This window comes from Ranitomeya imitator, chromosome 6 (genome assembly GCF_032444005.1).
Source record: "Ranitomeya imitator isolate aRanImi1 chromosome 6, aRanImi1.pri, whole genome shotgun sequence".
Lineage (NCBI taxonomy): Eukaryota > Metazoa > Chordata > Amphibia > Anura > Dendrobatidae > Ranitomeya > Ranitomeya imitator.
This window is the reverse complement of record NC_091287.1, coordinates 430,663,633-430,686,641: the sequence shown is the minus strand read 5'-3', so window position 1 is coordinate 430,686,641 and position 23,009 is coordinate 430,663,633.

The window sequence follows — 23,009 nt, the reverse complement described above, 5'->3', positions numbered from 1 at the left end:
CTCATTAGTTATGACACCTGACCTGGTGAGTAGAGAACTGCCTTGTATAACCTCCATTTTCTCTTCAGTCTACGTAATCTATTTTGCACAAACTGAAGAGATGATGGAGGCCATACAAGGCATATCTATACTCACCTGGACAGGTGTCAGAAATAGTGAATTCATGAGGCTTGGTTTTGCGCATCATGAATTCATTATTTCTGACACCTGACCTGGTGAGTATAGATCTGCTTTGTATTATACATCCATCGTCTCTTCAGTCTGCGTCCAATAGATACTGCAGAACAGAATCAGGATGTAATGACGTCAACTACCTTACCACTAAGAACATAAGTGGTTTTTAGAGGAAATACATAGGAGACTCGGTAAAGATATCAAAACACGTAGTTTATTAACAAAAAATATTAGTAACATTTAAAACATAACCGGTACAGACCCAAACCCAACAGCACATTTTACACAATATTATCTTGCCATGCCACACGTCCAATCAAAATAGGCAGCAAATTGGTTCCGCATGTGGCCAACTTCAACAGTTGACAGCAGCGGGTGATGCTGGTAATCTGGCTAGGTCTAGGTCGCTCCTTAGCCATTATGTAATTGTGGAGAACCACACAGGCTTTGACCACCTCATCGACTGTCTCCATTTTTGCCCAAGGCAAGCCCAGTATGGCACAACTCTGGCACACTTTTGTGTGCCCGCCCCAAATGTCTACACCATCACCGGCGGCTCCAGTCAGCAGGAGGCAAAGGTTCCGTCAGATGGTGACAGACTACATGGCTTGCCCTCTTACTGTACTCCCAGACGGCTCTTCCCCGTTCAAGTTTTGGGTCTCTAAGCTGGATACATGGCCAGAGCTAAGCCAGTATGCATTGGAGGTGCTGGCTTGCCCTGCGGCTAGTGTCTTATCGGAACGTGTCTTTAGTGCCGCAGGTGGTGTACTAACAGACCGTCGCATGCGACTATCCTCCGATAACGTTGACCGGCTTACTTTCCTGAAAATGAACCAGGCCTGGATCTCGCAGGAATTTGCCACTCCTCTGCCTGATTAAGTAATTGGGTGTCATCCAGGTCTCCTGCTGTAACATAGTAACATAGTAACATAGTTAGTAAGGCCGAAAAAAGACATTTGTCCATCCAGTTCAGCCTATATTCCATCATAATAAATCCCCAGATCTACGTCCTTCTACAGAACCTAATTGTATGATACAATATTGTTCTGCTCCAGGAAGACATCCAGGCCTCTCTTGAACCCCTCGACTGAGTTCGCCATCACCACCTCCTCAGGCAAGCAATTCCAGATTCTTACTGCCCTAACAGTAAAGAATCCTCTTCTATGTTGGTGGAAAAACCTTCTCTCCTCCAGACGCAAAGAATGCCCCCTTGTGCCCGTCACCTTCCTTGGTATAGGATGCTGTGTTCATCTTTCTACCACCTGAACTGCTATTCCTGGGCTCCAACACCGCCAGTTGCGGCTCAGAAGTGCAGGCTGCACAGTAAAAACATACGACCCAGTGTTATTGGGTTTCAGTAACGTCAGCTGATCCCCAGCTGTGTAGCCGGCAATGTGTCCTGCGACCGCCACGCTGGCACAACAACCTAAATGTAAGGGAACCTGTCCCCACTCCCCCCCCCGTCGTTTGTTACTGAAAGAGCCATCTTGTGCAGCAGTAATGCTGCACAAGGAAAAGGTAGCTCTTTTAGTTTAGCTCCTTGCACACGCAGAACTTAACACTTATAAAATGTGTTCACTGATACCGTTATACCGTCCCGGAGCTGGGACTTTCCTTCGTAATGTGACGCAGCACAGCCGTCATTCCTACCCCCTTGGTGCCATGCGCTGCCTCCTCAGCGTTGTTTTAAGCTGTCACGGAGCCTGTGCTGTTCTGTTATCCCTTGGCCATGCCCTATTTGCGCTGCCTGTCTTCTGACATAATTTGGTGTCAGGCTGGCTGCGCCTGTGCGGCCGCGCTGCCCGAGATCCCGCCTCGCAGTGTCTTCTGATTGAATCACACTGCGGGCCTGGGATCCATGGGCATGCGCAGTGCATATCTTCCCCTCGGGCTCTCGCTCATCTCCCTCCGCCTTCTTTAGACTGTGCGCCGTCAGCTGATCCCTAATAGCATGCCACGGCCGTGACACCGCACAGTCTGAAGAAGAGGGAAGGAGGGGAGTGAGAGTCGAGGATATGCACTGTGCATGCCCATGGATCCAAGGCCCGCAGTGGGATTACGTTAGACGACACTGCGAGGTGGAATCTGGAGCAGCGTGGACGCACAGGCACTGACAGCCTGACACCAAATTATGTCAGAAGACAGGCAGCGCTAATTGGGCATGGCCAAGGGATAACAGAACAGCGCAGGCTCCGTGACAGCTTAAAACAATGCTGAGGAGGCAGCGCATGGCACCAAGGGGATAGGAATGACAGCTGTGCTGTGTCCCATTACGAAGGAAATTTGCACCTCCGGGACGGTTTTGCGGTATAAGGGGACACATTTTTAGTGTTTACTTCTGTGTTTGCAAGGAGCATAATTAAAAGAGCAACCTTTTCCTTTTGCATCCTTAGTGCTGCACAAGATGGCTCTTTCAGCTACAAACGTCTTGGGGGGGGGTTAAAGGTTCCCTTTCAACTTGCTCCAATCAGGCTTCAGCCTACACTCTGTTCCTCTGCTCCTCCTGCTGTCCCTGGGCTCTAACACCGCCAGTTGGTGCCTGGAAGTGCTGTCTGCACAGTCAACAGTCGCTCCTCTGTTATTGGGGTTCAGTAACGTCAGCTGATCCCCAGCTGTGTGTGCGGCAATACCTCCAATCTGCTCCTCCTGCTGTCCCTGGGCTCTAACACTGCCAGTTGGTGCCTGGAAGTGCTGTCTGCACAGTCAACAGTCGCTCCTCTGTTATTGGGGTTCAGTAACGTCAGCTGATCCCCAGCTGTGTATCCGGCAACGTGTCATGCGACCGCCACGCTGGCACAACTAAAATGTAAGGGGACCTGTCCCCCCCCAGGCGTTTGTTACTGAAAGAGCCACCTTGTGCAGCACTAATACTGCACAAGGAAAAGGTCGCTCTTGAAATTATGCTCCTTGCAAACGCTGAACTACACACTCATGTAATGTGTCCCCTCACACCGTCCAACCGTCCCGGAGGTGGGACTTTCCTTTGTAATGTGACGCAGCACAGCCGTCATTGCTACCCCCTTGGCACCGTGCGCTGCCTCCTTAGCTTTGTTTGATTCCGTCATGGACCCTGCGCTGTTATGTTATCCCTTGGCCATGCACAGTTTGCGCTGCCCGTCCTCTGACATCATTTGTTGTCGTCCTGGCTGCGCCTGTGCGTTCACGCTGCCCGAAATCCCACCTCGCAGTGTCGTCTAATGTGATCCCACAGTGGGCCTGGTATCCATGGCCATGCGCAGTGCATATACTAGCCTCTCACTCCCCTTCTTCACGCTTCTTCAGACTAGGCGGCGTCAGCTGATCCCTAATAGCATGCCACGGCCGTGACGCCGCACAGTCTGAAGAAGCAGGAAGGAGGTGAGTGAGAGGCGATGATATGCACTGCGCATGCCCATGGATCCCTGGCCCGCAGTGGGATTACATTAGATGACACTGCGAGGTTGGATCTCGGGCAGCTTGGACGCACAGGCACTGCCAGCCTGACACCTAAATGATGTCAGAAGACGGGCACCGCTAACTGTGCATGGCCAAGGGATAACATTACAGCGCGGGCTCCGTGACAGAACCAAACAACGTTGAGGAGGTGGCGCATGGCACCAAGGGGGTTGGAATGACGGCTGTGCTGTGTCACATTACAAAGGAAAGTCCCACTTCCGGGACGGTTTGACGGTGTGAGGGGACACATTATATGAGTGTGTACTTCAGCGTTTGCAAGGAGCATAATTTTCGGAGCCACCATTCACATTTCCATGTGCAGTATTACTGCTGTACAAGATGGCTCTTTCAGCAACAAATGCCTGGGGGGGGGGGGTTAAAGGTTCCCTTTCAACTTGCTCCACTGCAGGCTTCGGCCTACACTCTGCTCCTCTTTGATTCCCTGGGTTTCAACACTGTCAGTTGCCACCTGGAAGTGTTGTCTACACAGAAAAAACACTAGGTGATGTGTCAGTGGGGTTCAGCACCGCCAGCTGTTCCCCTGCTGTGTAGTCGGCAACGTGTCCAGCACAAGCCACGCTGGCACAACAGAACAAAAGCTGCCACCAGTGCAGGCTTCGGCCTACACTCTGCTCCTCTCCTCCTGCTGCTGCCCCTGGGCTCAAACACCGCTAGTTTTGGCCCGGAAGTGCTAGCTGCACAGAGAAAAACACCAGCCAATGTGTTAGTGGGGTTCAGCAACGCCAGCTGTTCCCCTGCTGTGTAGCCGGCAACGTGACCTGCAAACGCCACGCAGGCACATGAACTGAAATTAAAGGGACCCTGCCACCCACCCCAAGGTGTTTCTATGTATAACAGCTACCTTGTACAGCAGTAATGCTGCATTTGTACAAGGTGGATGACTTTTTATCCTTGCCAACGTGGAACTCAACACGTACAAAATGTGTCTCATTGAGACCATTCCACTGTACCTGAGGTGTGACTTTCCTTTTTAATGACACGCACCTCCCCCCTTGGTAGCGCTGCCCGTCTTCTGACATCATTGGTTGGCTGCCTGTGCCTGTGCGTCCGCCCTGCCCGACACAACCCCCCTCGTTGTCTCATATATTTTGGCTGCGAGGGTGTGATTGATGGGCATGTGCAGTGCATATGTTCGTCTGTCTTAACTCATCTCCTTCCGCCTTCTTCAGACTGTGCGGCCTCATGGCCGTGGTAGGCGATAAGGGATCAGCTGAGGCCGCCCAGTCTGAAGCAGGTGTAAGGACATGTGTGAGCGGCAAACATATTTACTGCACAAGGCCACGAATCCCAGCCACGCAGTGTGATTTGTTGAAAACACACTGCGGGTCTGGGATTCATGGCCATTGCTAACCGCACCGGCCAACATGAAATGAGGTGAGAAGATAGGCAGCGCTCACAGCGCATGGCCAAGGGATCACAATAGCGCAGACTCCTGTACAGCAAATAACAACGCTCAGGAGGCTGCGCCCAGCACCAAGGCGTTATTTATGTGCACCTGTGCTGCGTCTCCTTAAAAAGACAAGTCACGCCTCCAATACAGAACTGAACTTCTGTTCAATGGGCTAAATTGTGTACGTCTTTCATTCTGCGTGTGCAATGAGCAAAACTTAAAGGGCAACCTTTAACTTGTGGAGCTTTACTGCTGCACAAGGTGTGGCTCTTCAACATTGTAACACCTGAGGGTGGGTTAAAGGTTACCTTTGAAATTGGTTCAAGTAGCCTTCCGCCTACACTCTGCTCCTCCTGCAGACCCTGGGCTCTAACTACGCCAGTTGGGGCCCGGAAGTGCTGGCTGCACAGAGAAAAACACCCACCATTGTGTCAGTGGGGTTCAGCACCGCCAGCTGTTCCCCTGCTGTGTAGCCGGCATAGTGTCCAGCACAAGCCACGCTGGCACAACAGACCAAAAGTTGCCACCAGTGCAGGCTTCGGCCTACACTCTGCTCCTCTCCTCCTCCTGCTGACCCTGGGCTATAACACCGCCAGTTGTAGCCTGGAAGTGCTAGCTGCACAAAGAAAAACACCCGCCAATGTGTTAGTTGGGTTCAGCAGCGCCAGCTGTTCCCCTGCTGTGTAGCCGGCATCGTGTCCAGCACAAGCCACGCTGGCACAACAGACCAAAAGCTGCCACCAGTGCAGGCTTCAGCCTACACTCTGCTCCTCTCCTCCTCCTGCTGCCCCTGGGCTCAAACACCGCTAGTTTTTGCCCGGAAGTGCTAGCTGCACAGAGAAAAACAACAGCCAATGTGTTAGTGGGGTTCAGCAACGCCAGCTGTTCCCCTGCTGTGTAGCTGGCAACGTGTCCTGCAAACGCCATGCAGGCACCTGAACTGAAATTGAAGGGAACCTGGCCCCACTCCCCCAGGTCTTTCTATGTATAACAGCCACCTAGTACAGCAGTACTGCTGCATTTGTACAAGGTGGCTGATTTTTTCTCATTGCCCACGTTGAATTAAACACGTAAAATATGTGTCTCATTACAGACCATTACAATGTCCCTGAGGTGTGACTTTCCTTTTTAATGACACGCACCACCCTCCTTGGTAGCGCTGCCCGTCTTCTGACATCATTGGTTGGCTGCCTGTGCCTGTGCGTCCGCCATGCCCGACACAACCCCCCTCGTTGTCTCATATATTTTGGCTGCGAGGGTGTGATTGATGGGCATGTGCAGTGCATATGTTCGCCTGTGTTAACTCATCTCCTTCCGCCTTCTTCAGACTGTGCGGCCTTATGGCCGTGGTAGGCGATAAGGGATCAGCTGAGGCCGCCCAGTCTGAAGCAGGTGTAAGGACATGTGTGAGCGGCAAACATATTTACTGCACAAGGCCACGAATCCCAGCTCGATAGTGTGACTTAAACAAAAGACACTGCGGGTCTGGGTTTCATGGCCATCGCTAACCGCACCGGCCAACATGAAATGAGGTCAGACGACAGGCAGCGCTCACAGCGCATGGCCAAGGGATGACAAGAGCGCAGACTCCTGTACAGCAAATAACAACGCTCATGAATCTGCGCCCAGCACCTAGGTGTAAATTTTGACACCTGTGCTGTGTCTCCTTAAAAAGAAAAGTCACGCCTCCACTACTGTTTGACAGTATAATGGGCTAAATAGTGTACATGTTTTATTCAGCGTGTGCAAGAAGCAAAATTAATAGAGCAACCTTTGACTTGTGCAGCATTAATGCTGCACAAGGTGTGGTTCTTGTACCTTGCAACACCTGAGGGGGGTTAAAGGTAACTTTTGAAATTGGTTCAACTAGGCTTCGGCCTACACTCTGCTCCTCTCCTCCTCCTGCTGCCCCTGGGCTCAAACACCGCTAGTTTTTGCCCGGAAGTGCTAGCTGCACAGAGAAAAACACCAGCCAATGTGTTAGTTGGGTTCAGCACCGCCAGCTGTTCCCCTGCTGTGTAGCCGGCATCGTGTCCAGCACAAGCCACGCTGGCACAACAGACCAAAAGCTGCCACCAGTGCAGGCTTCGGCCTACACTCTGCTCCTCTCCTCCTCCTGCTGCCCCTGGGCTCAAACACCGCTAGTTTTTGCCCGGAAGTGCTAGCTGCACAGAGAAAAACAACAGCCAATGTGTTAGTGGGGTTCAGCAATGCCAGCTGTTCCCCTGCTGTGTAGCCGGCAATGTGACCTGCAAACGCCACGCAGGCACATGAACTGAAATTGAAGGGAGCCTGCCCCCCACCCCCAGGTGTTTCTATGTATAACAGCCACCTTGTACAGCAGTAATGCTGCATTTGTACAAGGTGGCTGATTTTTTCTCATTGCCCACGTTGAATTAAACACGTAAAATATGTGTCTCATTACAGACCATTACAATGTCCCTGAGGTGTGACTTTCCTTTTTAATGACACGCACCACCCTCCTTGGTAGCGCTGCCCGTCTTCTGACATCATTGGTTGGCTGCCTGTGCCTGTGCGTCCGCCATGCCCGACACAACCCCCCTCGTTGTCTCATATATTTTGGCTGCGAGGGTGTGATTGATGGGCATGTGCAGTGCATATGTTCGCCTGTCTTAACTCATCTCCTTCCGCCTTCTTCAGACTGTGCGGCCTCATGGCCGTGGTAGGCGATAAGGGATCAGCTGAGGCCGCCCAGTCTGAAGCAGGTGTAAGGACATGTGTGAGCGGCAAACATATTTACTGCACAAGGCCACGAATCCCAGCTCGATAGTGTGACTTAAACAAAAGACACTGCGGGTCTGGGTTTCATGGCCATCGCTAACCGCACCGGCCAACATGAAATGAGGTCAGACGACAGGCAGCGCTCACAGCGCATGGCCAAGGGATGACAAGAGCGCAGACTCCTGTACAGCAAATAACAACGCTCATGAATCTGCGCCCAGCACCTAGGTGTAAATTTTGACACCTGTGCTGTGTCTCCTTAAAAAGAAAAGTCACGCCTCCACTACTGTTTGACAGTATAATGGGCTAAATAGTGTACATGTTTTATTCAGCGTGTGCAAGAAGCAAAATTAATAGAGCAACCTTTGACTTGTGCAGCATTAATGCTGCACAAGGTGTGGTTCTTGTACCTTGCAACACCTGAGGGGGGTTAAAGGTAACTTTTGAAATTGGTTCAACTAGGCTTCGGCCTACACTCTGCTCCTCTCCTCCTCCTGCTGCCCCTGGGCTCAAACACCGCTAGTTTTTGCCCGGAAGTGCTAGCTGCACAGAGAAAAACACCAGCCAATGTGTTAGTTGGGTTCAGCACCGCCAGCTGTTCCCCTGCTGTGTAGCCGGCATCGTGTCCAGCACAAGCCACGCTGGCACAACAGACCAAAAGCTGCCACCAGTGCAGGCCTCGGCCTACACTCTGCTCCTCTCCTCCTCCTGCTGCCCCTGGGCTCAAACACCGCTAGTTTTTGCCCGGAAGTGCTAGCTGCACAGAGAAAAACACCAGCCAATGTGTTAGTGGGGTTCAGCAACGCCAGCTGTTCCCCTGCTGTGTAGCCGGCATCGTGTCCAGCACAAGCCACGCTGGCACAACTGACCAAAAGCTGCCACCAGTGCAGGCCTCAGCCTACACTCTGCCCCTCTCCTCCTCCTGCTGCCCCTGGGCTCAAACACCGCTAGTTTTTGCCCGGAAGTGCTAGCTGCACAGAGAAAAACACCAGCCAATGTGTTAGTGGGGTTTAGCACCGCCAGCTGTTCCCCTGTTGTGTAGCCGGCAACGTGACCTGCAAACGCCACGCAGGCACATGAACTGAAATTGAAGGGAGCCTGCCCCCCACCCCCAGGTGTTTCTATGTATAATAGCCACCTTGTACAGCAGTACTGCTGCATTTGTACAAGGTGGCTGACTTTTTCTCCTGGCCCACGTTTAATTAAACACGTACTAAATGTGTCTCATTGAGACCATTCCACTGTCCCTGAGGTGTGACTTTCCTTTTTAATGACACGCATCACCCCCATTGTTAGCGCTGCCCGTCTTCTGACATCATTGGTTGGCTGGCTGTGCCTGTGCGTCCGCCCTGCCCGACACAACGCCCCTCGTCTCATATATTATGACTGCGAGGGTGTGATTGATGGGCACGAGCAGTGCATATCTTCGCCTGTCTTCACTCCCCTCCTTCCGCCTTCTTCAGGCTGTGCGGCCTCATGGCCGTGGCAGGCGATAAGAGATCAGCTGAGGCCGCCCAGTCTGAAGCAGGTGTAAGGACATGTGTGAGCGGCGAACATATTTATTGCACAAGGCCACGAATCCCAGCACCGCAGTGTGACTTTATGAAAAGGCACTGTGGTTCTGGGATTTATGGCCATCGTTAACCGCACCGGCCAACATGAAATGAGGTCATAAGACGGCCTGCACTAACAGGGTATTGCCAAGGGATAACACAAGAGCGCAGTCTCCTGTACTGCAAATAACAACGCTAAGGAATCTGCGCCCAGCACCTAGGTGTAAATTTTGACACATGTGCTGCGTCTTCTTAAAAAGAAAAGTCACGCCTCCACTACTGTTTGACAGTATAATGGGCTAAATAGTGTACGTGTTTTATTCAGCGTGTGCAAGGAGCAAAATTAAGAGAGCAACCTTTGACTTGTGCAGCATTAATGCTGTTCAAGGTGTGGCTCTTGTACCTTGCAACACCTGAGGGGGGGTTAAAGGTTACCTTTGAAATTGGTTCAACTAGGCTTCGGCCTACACTCTGCTCCTCTCCTCCTCCTGCTGACCCTGGGCTCTAACACCGCTAGTTTTTGCCCTGAAGTGCTAGCTGCACAGAGAAAAACACCAGCCAATGTGTTAGTGGGGTTCAGCACCGCCAGCTGTTCCCCTGCTGTGTAGCTGGCATCATGTCCAGCACAAGCCACGCTGGCACAACCGACCAAAAGCTGCCACCAGTGCAGGCTTCGGCCTACACTCTGCTCCTCTCCTCCTGCTGCTGCCCCTGGGCTCAAACACCGCTAGTTTTGGCCCGGAAGTGCTAGCTGCACAGAGAAAAACACCAGCCAATGTGTTAGTGGGGTTCAGCAACGCCAGCTGTTCCCCTGCTGTGTAGCCGGCAACGTGACCTGCAAACGCCACGCAGGCACATGAACTGAAATTGAAGGAAGCCTGCCCCCCACCCCCAGGTGTTTCTATGTATAACAGCCACCTTGTACAGCAGTACTGCTGCATTTGTACAAGGTGGCTGACTTTTTCTACTTGCCCACGTTTAATTAAACACGTACAAAATGTGTCTCATTGAGACCATTCCACTGTCCCTGAGGTGTGACTTTCCTTTCTAATGATACGCAGCACCACCCTTGGTAGCGCTTCCCATCTTTTGACATCATTGGTTAGCTGGCTGCGCCTGTGCGTCCGCCCTGCTCGAAACAACGCCCCTCGGTTTCTTATTTATTTTGTCAGCGAGGGTGTGGTTTATGGGCACGAGCAGTGCATATGTTCGCCTGTCGTCACTCATCTCCTTCCGCCTTCTTCAGACTGTGCAGCCTCATGGCCGCGGCATGCGAGAAGGGATCAGCAGAGGCCGCCCAGTCTGAAGCAGGTGTAAGGACGTGTGTGAGCGGCAAAAATATTTACTGCTCAAGGCCACGAATCCCAGCACCGCAGTGTGACTTTATGAAAAGGCACTGTGGGTCTGGGATTTATGGCCATCGTTAACTGCACCGGCCAACATGAAATGAGGTCATAAGACGGGCAGCGCTATCAGGGCATTGCCAAGGGATAACACAAGAGCGCAGACTCCTGTACAGCAAATAACAACGCTCAGGAAGCTGCGCCAAGCACCAAGGCGTTATTTGGGACACCTGTGCTGCGTCTCCTTAAAAAGCCAAGTCACGCCTCCACTACAGTTTGACAGTATAATGGGCTAAATAGTGTACGTGTTTTATTCAGCGTGTGCAAGGAGCAAAATTAAGAGAGCAACCTTTGACTTGTGCAGCATTAATGCTGTTCAAGGTGTGGCTCTTGTACCTTGCAACACCTGAGGGGGGGTTAAAGGTTACCTTTGAAATTGGTTCAACTAGGCTTCGGCCTACTCTCTGCTCCTCTCCTCCTCCTGCTGACCCTGGGCTCTAACACCGCTAGTTTTTGCCCTGAAGTGCTAGCTGCACAGAGAAAAGCACCAGCCAATGTGTTAGTGGGGTTCAGCACCGCCAGCTGTTCCCCTGCTGTGTAGCCGGCATCGTGTCCAGCACAAGCCACGCTGGCACAACCGACCAAAAGCTGCCACCAGTGCAGGCTTCGGCCTACACTCTGCTCCTCTCCTCCTGCTGCTGCCCCTGGGCTCAAACACCGCTAGTTTTGGCCCGGAAGTGCTAGCTGCACAGAGAAAAACACCAGCCAATGTGTTAGTGGGGTTCAGCAACGCCAGCTGTTCCCCTGCTGTGTAGCCGGCAACGTGACCTGCAAACGCCACGCAGGCACATGAACTGAAATTGAAGGAAGCCTGCCCCCCACCCCCAGGTGTTTCTATGTATAACAGCCACCTTGTACAGCAGTACTGCTGCATTTGTACAAGGTGGCTGACTTTTTCTACTTGCCCACGTTTAATTAAACACGTACAAAATGTGTCTGATTGAGACCATTCCACTGTCCCTGAGGTGTGACTTTCCTTTCTAATGATACGCAGCACCACCCTTGGTAGCGCTTCCCATCTTTTGACATCATTGGTTAGCTGGCTGCTCCTGTGCGTCCGCCCTGCTCGAAACAACGCCCCTCGGTTTCTTATTTATTTTGTCAGCGAGGGTGTGGTTTATGGGCACGAGCAGTGCATATGTTCGCCTGTCGTCACTCATCTCCTTCCGCCTTCTTCAGACTGTGCAGCCTCATGGCCGCGGCATGCGAGAAGGGATCAGCAGAGGCCGCCCAGTCTGAAGCAGGTGTAAGGACGTGTGTGAGCGGCAAAAATATTTACTGCTCAAGGCCACGAATCCCAGCACCGCAGTGTGACTTTATGAAAAGGCACTGTGGGTCTGGGATTTATGGCCATCGTTAACCGCATCGGCCAACATGAAATGAGGTCATAAGACGGGCAGCGCTATCAGGGCATTGCCAAGGGATAACACAAGAGCGCAGACTCCTGTACAGCAAATAACAACGCTCAGGAAGCTGCGCCAAGCACCAAGGCGTTATTTGGGACACCTGTGCTGCGTCTCCTTAAAAAGCCAAGTCACGCCTCCACTACAGTTTGACTGTAGAATGGGCTAAATTGTGTACGTCTTTCATTCAGCGTGTGCAAGTAGACAAATTAATAGAGCAACCTTTCTCTTGTGCAGCATTAATACTGCACAAGGTGTGTCTCTTGTACTTTGTAACACCTGAGGGGGGGTTAAAGGTTTCCTTTGAAATTGGTTCAACTAGGCTTTGGCCTACACTCTGCTCCTCTCCTCCTCCTGCTGCCCCCGGGCTCTAACATCGCTAGTTTTTGCCCGGAAGTGCTAGCTGCACAGAGAAAAACACCCGCCATTGTGTTAGTGGGGTTCAGCAACGCCAGCTGTTCCCCCACTGTGTTGCCGGCAAAGTGTCCTGCAAACGCAACGCAGACACAAAGTTGCCTCCAGTGCAGGCTTCGGCCTACACTCTGCTCCCCCTGCTTACCCTTTGCTCCAACACCGCTAGTTGGGGCTCTAGGAAGACAATCTTTAATAGGCAACGCATCTGGGTTCCAGCACCGCCAGCTGGTTCTCGGCAGTGTTTTTGTCACGGGTACTCCCTCGTGCCCAGCCTGGTTCCAGCACCGTCAGCTGTTTCCGGGTAGTGTCAAGCTCACTGAGACACCTATGCTTGCCCCGTCGTGTTGCAGTCGGGTTAGCCAACTCCAGGGTGCCTCCAGTTTAGGAGCTTCCTATGTGGGCTGCATGAATTGGTAGTCAAGGCTGGTTCTGTAGTGCCAGTAGGCCAAGCTCCCCCTGTAGGACTGTTGGGGTTCGGTCACTGCGGCTGCCTCGCGGCCTAGCTGTTCTCTCCTCTCCTGTGGACCTTCGGGTCCACCACCTGGTTCCAGCACCGTCAGCTGGTTCCGGGCCGAGCCTTTGGCTTAGGTGCCTCCTCCTGGGTATCCGAGTTCCGCCAACGTCAGGCGGTCCTTGGTAGTGCTTTTAAGCGCAGGCACCTACAGCTTAGTAACCGGGTTCCAGCACAGTCAGCTGGTCCTCGGTCGTGCCATTGGCTCTTGCACACTGCGGCAACGCATCTGGGTTCCAGCACCGCCAGCTGGTTCTCGGCAGTGTTTTTGTCACGGGTACTCCCTCGTGCCCAGCCTGGTTCCAGCACCGTCAGCTGTTTCCGGGTACTGTCAAACTCACTGAGACACCTATGCGTTGCCCCGTCGCGTTGCGGTCGAGTTAGCCAACTCCAGGGTGCCTCCAGTTTAGGAGCTTCCTATGTGGGCTGCATGAATTGGTAGTCAAGGCTGGTTCTGTAGTGCCAGTAGGCCAAGCTCCCCCTGTAGGACTGTTGGGGTTCGGTAACTGCAGTTGCCTCGCGGCCTAGCTGTTCTCTCCTCTCCTGTGGACCTTGTGGTCCACCACCTGGTTCCAGCACCGTCAGCTGGTTCCGGGCCGAGCCTTTGGCTTAGGTGCCTCCTCCTGGGTATCCGAATTCCGCCAACGTCAGGCGGTCCTTGGTAGTGCTTTTAAGCGCAGGCACCTACAGCTTAGTAACCGGGTTCCAGCACCGTCAGCTGGTCCTCGGTCGTGCCATTGGCTCTTGCACACTGGGGCAAGGCATCTGGGTTCCAGCACCGCCAGCTGGTTCTCGGCAGTGTTTTTGTCACGGGTACTCCCTCGTGCCCAGCCTGGTTCCAGCACCGTCAGCTGTTTCCGGGTACTGTCAAACTCACTGAGACACCTATGCGTTGCCCCGTCGTGTTGCGGTCGAGTTAGCCAACTCCAGGGTGCCTCCAGTTTAGGAGCTTCCTATGTGGGCTGCATGAATTGGTAGTCAAGGCTGGTTCTGTAGTGCCAGTAGGCCAAGCTCCCCCTGTAGGACTGTTGGGGTTCGGTAACTGCGGCTGCCACGCGGCCTAGCTGTTCTCTCCTCTCCTGTGGACCTTCGGGTCCACCACCTGGTTCCAGCACCGTCAGCTGGTTCCGGGCCGAGCCTTTGGCTTAGGTGCCTCCTCCTGGGTATCCGAGTTCCGCCAACGTCAGGTGGTCCTTGGTAGTGCTTTTAAGCGCAGGCACCTACAGCTTAGTAACCGGGTTCCAGCACCGTCAGCTGGTCCTCGGTCGTGCCATTGGCTCTTGCACACTGGGGCAACGCATCTGGGTTCCAGCACCGCCAGCTGGTTCTCGGCAGTGTTTTTGTCACGGGTACTCCCTCGTGCCCAGCCTGGTTCCAGCACCGTCAGCTGTTTCCGGGTAGTGTCAAGCTCACTGAGACGCCTATGCTTGCCCCAAGAGAAACAAAAGACCAGCGCTCCATCCGGGTGTAATATTCCAAAGTGCAAACTTTATTGGGCCATGTTACAGCAACGTTTTGACCCGGACGTCTTTGTCAAGCTTGACAAAGACCTCCGGGTCGAAACGATGCTGTAACATGGCCCAATAAAGTTTGCACTTTGGAATATTACACCCGGATGGAGCGCTGGTCTTTTGTTTCTCTTTGGACTATGTGGATGTTCCAGGAAGGTTCCCTGGATGTGGACCTGGCGCCCCAATAAGTGAGTGCTGTCAGTCTTCTTTTTCTTCTTTGCCTATGCTTGCCCCGTCGTGTTGCGGTCGGGTTAGCCAACTCCAGGGTGCCTCCAGTTTAGGAGCTTCCTATGTGGGCTGCGTGAATTGGCAGTCAAGGCTGGTTCTGTAGTGCCAGTAGGCCAAGCTCCCGCTGTAGGACTGTTGGGGTTCGGTAACTGCGGCTGCCTCGCGGCCTAGCTGTTCTCTCCTCTCCTGTGGACCTTCAGGTCCACCACCTGGTTCCAGCACCGTAAGCTGGTTCTCGGCAGTGTCTTTTGCTCTTGTACCTTCTGCTCCCCATCCTGGTTCCAGTACCGTCAGCTGGTTCCGGGCAGAGCCTTTGGCTTAGGTGCCTCCTTCTGGGTATCAGAGTTCCACCAACGTCAGGTGGTCCTTGGTAGTGCTTTTTAGCACGGGTACCTCCTGCTTAGTAACCGGGTTCCAGTAACGTCAGCTGGTCCTCGGTAGTTCCATTGGCTCTTGGACCTTCGGCTACCCATCCGGGTTCCAGTACCGTCAGCTGGTTCTCGGCAGTGTCTTTTGCTCTTGTACCTTCTGCTCCCCATCCTGGTTCCAGTAACGTCAGCTGGTTCTGGGCAGAGCCTTTGGCTTAGGTGCCTCCTTCTGGGTATCCGAGTTCCGCCAATGTCAGGCGGTCCTTGGTAGTGCTTTTTAGCACGGGTACCTCCTGCTTAGTAACCGGGTTCCAGTAACGTCAGCTGGTCCTCAGTAGTTCCATAGGCTCTTGAACCTTCGGGTAGCCATCCGAGTTCCAGTTCCATCAGCTGGTTCTTGGAATTTTCTCAGCCTTCTTGTACCTTCTGCTACATTTCCAAGTTGAAGACCCTAAAGTCGAAGACCCGGAAGACCACCCCGATGACGACGACGACGGCGGAGACGACGACGGCGTAGACGATGACCCTGGAGACGACGACCCTGGAGACGACGACATGGAAGACCGAGAAGCAGAAGAACAAGAGGCTGCAGAACAAAGAGCAGAAGAACATTAAGCATAACACTTAATATCAGAGCAAAAGATATTATCTAAATTATATGCAGAAGAAGACTAAGCAGTCTATGGGGGTGAGTCTGTTCCTCCTCGTGGTGCCCCTGGATAAAGCCTGATGCTGCAGGCCAAACTGAACGCGGACAAATGTAACTTTTGTGACTGGCAGAACGGAAGGTGTAATCTTCAAACTTTTATAGATAACAACTACGGGAATGCCTGTCACAAATGAGAATATGATGAAGAAGTAGAATAGGAAGAATAATAATAGTTGAAGAAAATGAATATGTAGAATAGGAAGACTAATAATAGTTGAATAAAATGAATATGAAGAATGTAATAAAAAAAAGGTAGAAGATGAAGAAGAAGATGAATAAGGTGAAGAAGTTGATGTCAAAGATGCTGATGATGATGATGAAGATGAAAGTGTGGGAAAAGTGAAAAAAAAAGGGGAAGGGCGTGGAATAGTGAAACATCAATATCTGACAAAATAAAAAAAAGTTACATAGTCAATATCTTAGTCACTACGAACGTCTTAAAAAAAAAAAGGCTATTCTATTTGATTGCGCTAAACCTCTATGACTTTAATGTCTCCGCCACCTCCCCAAATACATCCTGCATTATTCTTAGTTGTTTTCCTTCATGTAGAATGAACCTACAAGGAAAGAAAGGGTTTATTTTAACCCTGCTGTTCTGTTTAGATTTCACATACACTTGTACTGTTCCCGGTCATTTTTGACCGTCCTTATAAAATAATCATTTTTAGCTAATCTAAGTGGTTTTTTTAAACAGTTTTTGCACTATTATATTGCTTGTGAAGATGGTTGTTCAAATACCAGAAAAAAAAATAAATACAAAGCTTGTTTTATATTTTTTTTATATCCAAAAGGGAACATGGTATTTTTTCGATTTTTGTAAAAATTGATGATTTTTGCAGATAAAAAAAAAATCTTGATCTAAATGTTAACTATAAGTAATAATATCAAACATTATGTAGATATACTTTTTTCAAAGGCAAAAAAAAAAAAAAAAAGCTTTTTTCTCTATAAAATGGCAAAAAACGTTGTTTTTTATACACTTATACTGTTCCCGGTCATTTTTGACCGGACCTAACATCCTCGTCTGTATCGGAGTCGTTTATAAACTCCTCCAATTCAGCTTGGGTGAAGTGTCTTCTTCTCATGCTGTAAGGCATCACTGTTGAATGAAAAAATAAAATATATCCATAAACAATGAATGAAAAAAAAAAATCAAAACAATTTCGCAACAATACACACAATAACGTCCCGTCACACATTGAGATATGCCCTGTGATAATGGTGCTGGAGCGTCGCAAACAAAAATGAGGCATGCACTCATTCTATCACAGCAGTGAGAATATGTACTCATAAGCAGACATTGAGTCTACACAACCCTAATGCTAACCTCCTATCATCCATTCTATCACAGCAGTGAGAATATGTACTCATAAGCAGACATTGAGTCTACACAACCCTAATGCTAACCCCCTATCATCCATTTTATCACAGCAGTGAGAATATTGAATAATTTTAGAATAAAAGAATAATTTATCTGTAACATACCTGTAAAAATGGGACTTCAGAGCTCTGACGTCTGAACCTCTGCTCACTCTGTGTTGTCTCCAGCTGAACTGAAACTCTACACTGCTATGTTATCTGTCTACAGATAAGATCAGAGCAGACACCACCCTGCAGCAGGAAAAAGCTCACAGTACAACACTTTAGGTGAATTCTGCTTAGGACAGCATTGCACAGTGTAATACTGTACAACCAGCAAACACATGGAAAATCAGAAAATCATGATTTACAATATGAAATGTTGACAACTGAATGGAACTAGATCTATTTGAACAGCAGGGTAAATAAAAACCAGTGAAATAAATTGCGCATAGCTATACTGGAAGCGAATCCGTCGGCTGTATCGCAACTTGAAAATGTTGGTATGTGTAAATCTTTTCTGACCAAAAGTAGTCAGATACATTGATAAATAGTAGTAGATGCAATATATAGTTCAAAATGAGGTGATAGCACCTTTATTTTTGTCAAAAATTGTCTGGAGAGCTGAATAATGGCCTATCGGTCATTTTTGACCGAACAGTACAAGTGTAAAAAAAATTGTACCAAATAAAGTAAACAAAAATTTAAAAAAAAAAAAATTCCCACAGAGAGTACCCCCCTAATGACGAAAAGTCAGGGAGCCTCAAGTCTCAGAATCACACGCTGAATTTTTATAACATTATAGAATTTCAAAAACGGTCATTTTTGACCTAACAGAACAGCAGGGTTAATTCCGATATTTTGGTCCCATTGACTTGCATTGGGATCGGGTATCGGTATCGGCGATATCCGATATTTTTTGAATATCGGCCGATCCTATCCGATACCGATACTTTCCGATATCGGAAGGTATCGCTCAACACTACTCATGACCAATAGACAACGCCAGAAACTTCTTACCTGGGCCAAGGAGAAAAAGAACTGGACTGTTGCTCAATGATCCAATGTGTTGTTTTCAGATGAAAGTACATTTTGCATTTCATTTGTAAATCAAGGTCCTAGAGTTTGGAGGAAGAGTGGAGAGGCACACAATCCAAGCTGCTTGAGGTCTAGTGTAAAGTTTCCACAATCAGTGATGGTTTGGGAGCCATGTCATTTGCTGGTGTAGGTCCACTGTGTTTTATCAAGACCAAAGTCAGCGCAGCCGTCTACCAGGAAATTTTAGAGCACTTCATGCTTCCCTCTGCCGACAAGCTTTCTGGAGATGGAAATTTCATTCTCCAGCAGGACTTGGCACCTGTCCATACTGACAAAAGTACCAATACCTGGTTTAAAAACAACAGTATCACTGTGCTTGACCTTAACCCCATAGAGAATCTATGGGGTATTGTCAAGAGGAAGATGAGAGACACCAGACCCAACAATGCAGACGAGCTGAACACTATCTGCCTTTTTCAGCAGGATCCGTTTTTTCCACCGGATCCTTTTTTTTCCACCGGATCCGTTTTTTCCACTGCATCCGTTTTTTTTTCCACAGGATCCGCTTTTTTCCGCAGGATCAGTTTTCCCCCAGATCCGTTTTTTTCGCTGGATCCGTTTTTTCAAAAACAGTATCAAAAAAGCATCAAAAACCACACCAAAAACCTGCATCACAAACTGCAGAAAAACAGCATAAAAAACCACACCAAAAACCTGCATCAAAAACCCCACCAAAAACTGCATCAAAACTGCACCATTTTTTGATGCAGGTTTTTGGTGCAGTTTTTAGGTGCGGTTTTGATGCTGTTTTTGATGCAGGCTTTGATGATGTTTTTGATGCTGTTTTGGTGCAGTTTTTATGCAGTTTTTGGTGCAGTTTTTGATGCAGGTATTTGGTGCGGTTTTTGAGGCAGGTTTTGATGCAGTTTTTGGTGCGGCTATTGATGCGCTTTTTGGTGCAGTTTTTGGTGCAGTTTTTGGTGCAATTTTTGAGGCAGTTTTTGAAGCGGTTTTTGATGCAGTTTTTGAAAATAAATAAATAGAAAATGTGCATGATTTGAATGGAAACATGCATGAAAAAACAGATTCGGAGGCCGGATTCATCATTTCACATCTCAGTTTCATCCGTTTTTTGCCGGATCCATTGCTGTGCGTTTTTTCGGCAGAAACAGCTTTTTTGACTTATCCGGCAAAAAACGGATGAAACGTGTGGCCATCAGGCGCAATCCGGCGCCAATACAACTCTATGAGAAAAAAACAGATCCTACAAACATGTTCGCAGGATGCGTTTTTTACCCATAGACTTGTATTATCATGCAACGGATCCATCATGTTTTGGCGGACCGTCGGCACGAAAAACTGTTCAAGTGAGCGTTTTTTTGTCTGTCGTGTCCACCATTTTCTACCGTGCATGTGCCACTGAAACTCCGCCCCCTCCTCCCCGGACTTCAGAATGGGCAGCGGATGCGTTGAAAAACTGCATCCGCTGCCCACGTCGTGCACAAGTTTCACAACGTGCGTCAGTACATCAGCCCGACGCATAGCGACGGACCCGTATCGACACAAGTGTGAAAGAGGCCTTAATGAGCGTTTAATTTTTTTAAAAAAAGGAAAAAAATGGCATGGGCTCCTGTGCAATTTTCTGCACCAGAGGGCGAAAGCTGACGGCCTGGGGCCAATATTTGTAGCCTGCTATGAATATCAGTCCACAGCTGTCTGCGTAGCCTTTACTGGCTATTAAAATAGGGGGACCCCCCAAAAAAATGACGTGGGGTCCCCCTATATTTTATAGCCAGAAAGGCTACACAGACAGCTGCGGGCTGATATTCATAGCCTGTCACTGTTGCAGGCATCGTCCGATGGGACTTGTAGTCCCATCGGACGATGCCTGCACAGACCCCGGGCAGCCCGCAGAGAGCCCCGGCAAGCCCGCACAGAGCCCCCGCAAGCTGCACAGAGCCCCCGCAAGCCTGCACAGAGCCCCCGCAAGCCTGCACAGAGCCCCGGCAAGCCCGCACAGAGCCCCGGCAAGCCCGCACAGAGCCTTGGCAAGCCACACAGAGCCCCGGCAAGCCCGCACAGAGCCTTGGCAAGCCCGCACAGAGCCCCCACGGTCACGCACAGGCCCTGCCCGCACACACACACACGCGGTCTCCACCCACGCACCGCCCACACTCCATTATAGTGCATCATTGCACTATGGGAACTTCCGATTCCAGTATCCGATATCGCAAAAATATCGGAACTCAGTATCGGAATTCCGATACTGCAAATATCGGCCGATACCCGATATTTGCAGTATCGGAATGCTCAACACTAGCTACAAGCCATAAACATCAACATTAACAGAAACAAACAATTGAAATAGATAACTCTGTAATGACTCTATTTAATATGAGTTTTGTATTGAAGAACTGAAATAAATTAACTTTTTGATGATATTCTAATTTAGTGAGAAGCACTTGTATATTGTTCCAAGAAAAAGAAAAACAGGTGGAATCATTATGCTAGTCAAAACAATCTTTAGATTTATTAATATACATTAAAACCTATCAACATAGAACCAGCAAGACCAGAGCATATCCAATGGCAACTGGACAAGTACAATACTCTATGGTCCCTCTTTAGGGTTAATAGTACTCATAGTAAGGTATGTAATAGTCATTCTACTTATATAAATGCACTATGATCTGTACAGTAAATTCAATCATGCTGAATGTGATGGTTGCAATAGTAACTTAACCCCTTAACGAGCGCCGATACACCTTTTAACGGCGGCTCTTAAGGGTACATAAACCACAGCACCGTTAATTAACGGCGAGGTGGAAAAAGTGAATAGCTTCCCCCAGAGTCGGATTTTCTCTGAGGTCTCAGGTGCCGTGGGTAGCCGAGACCCTAGAGAACATGATTCGGGGTTTTTTTAACCAACCCCCGGGTTGCGATCGCCGGCAATTAACCGTTTACCGGCGGTCACAAAACAAAATACGCGATTTCCCATTTAATTTCTCTGTCCTCTGATGTGATCGCACATCAGAGGACAGAGAAATGGGATCCCCGATAGCCCCCGATACTCACCTGTCTCCCCCGGTGCTCCTTGTGGCCAGCTCCCGTCGGCCAGCTCCCAGAAAATCTTTGGGGTCTCGGCTGCCAGGGGTAGCTGAGACCCCAAAGAACATGATCGGGGTCGGTTTTTACCGACCCCTGTTTTGCGATCGCCAGTAATTAACTGTTTACTGGCTGCCGCAAAAAAAAAGCTGTATGTCATTCTCTGTCCCCTGATGTGATCGCACATCAGAGGACAGAGAAATAGGGGGACCCTGCTATACTTACCAGTGTCCCTAGGTCCTCCTGCGTCCCCTCTTGCCCGCCGGCTTCTTCATCCAGTAAGAAAATGGCAGGGCGCATGCGCAGTGCACCCGCCATGATCTGCTGGCCGACAGCTAGAGGAGTTGGGGCTAAATTTATCGTTAGGTTTAGGGTTGGGGCTAAATTTAGGGTTAGGGTTGGTGTTGGGGCTAAATTTAGTGTTACGGTTATAGCTAGGGCTAGGGTTAGGCTTCTTTCACACTTGCATCGGTACGGGGCCGTCGCAATGCGTCGGCCCGATGTACCGACGCACGTTGTGAAAATTGTGCACAATGTGGGCAGTGGATGCAGTTTTTCAACGCATCTGCTGCCCAGTCTATGTCCTGGGGAGGAGGGGGTGGAGTTATGGCCACGCATGCGCGATCGGAAATGGCGGACGCAACGTACAAAAAAAACATTACATTGAACTTTTTTGTGACGACAGTCCAAAACAACGGATTGCGACGGATGCCACATGATGCAAGTGTGAGAGTAGCCTTAGGGCTAGGGTTGGGGCGAGGGTTAGGGTTGGGGCTAAAGTTAGGGCTAGGGTTAGGGTTGAGGCTAAAGTTAGGGCTAGGGTTCCGGCTAAATTAAGGTTAGAGTTGAGATTAGGGTTAGGGTTTGGATTAGGGTTGGTATTAGGGTTGAGGTTAGGGTTGGGATTAGGGTTAGGGGTGTATTGGGATTAGGGTTAGGTTTGAGGGTAGTGTTGAGATTAGGATTAGGGGTGTGTTGGATTTAGGGTTTTGATTAGGGTTATGGTTAGGGTTGAGATTAGGGTTGTTTTGGGGATAGGGTTGTGATTATCGTTAGGGTTGTGATAAGGATTATGGACTGGGTTGGGAATAGGGCTAGGGGTGTGTTGGGGTAAGGGTTGGAGTTAGAATTGGGGGGTTTCCACTGTTTAGGTACGTCAGGGGGTCTCTTAAACACGACAGCCAATTTTGCGCTCAAAAAGTCAAATGGTGCTCCCTCCTTCTGAGCTCTGCCATGCGCCCAAACAGTGATTTACCCCTATATATGGGGCATCAGTGTACTCGGGATAAATTGAACAATTTTTGGGGTCCAATTTCTCCTGTTGCCCTTGTGAAAATAAAAACTTGGGGGCTAAAAAAATCTTTTGTGTGGAAAAAAATATTTTTTATTTTCATGACTCTGCATTATAAACTTTTGTGAAGCACTTGGGCATTCAAAGTTCTCACCACACATCTAGATAAGTTCCTTGGGGGGTCTAGTTTCCAAAATGTGGTCACTTGTGGGGGGTTTCTACTGTTTAGGTACATCAGGAGCTCTGCAAACGCAACATAACGCCCGCAGACCATTCTATCAAAGTCTGCATTCATTCCCTTCCGGCTCTGCCATGTGCCCAAACAGTGGTCCCCCCCACATATGGGGCATCAGC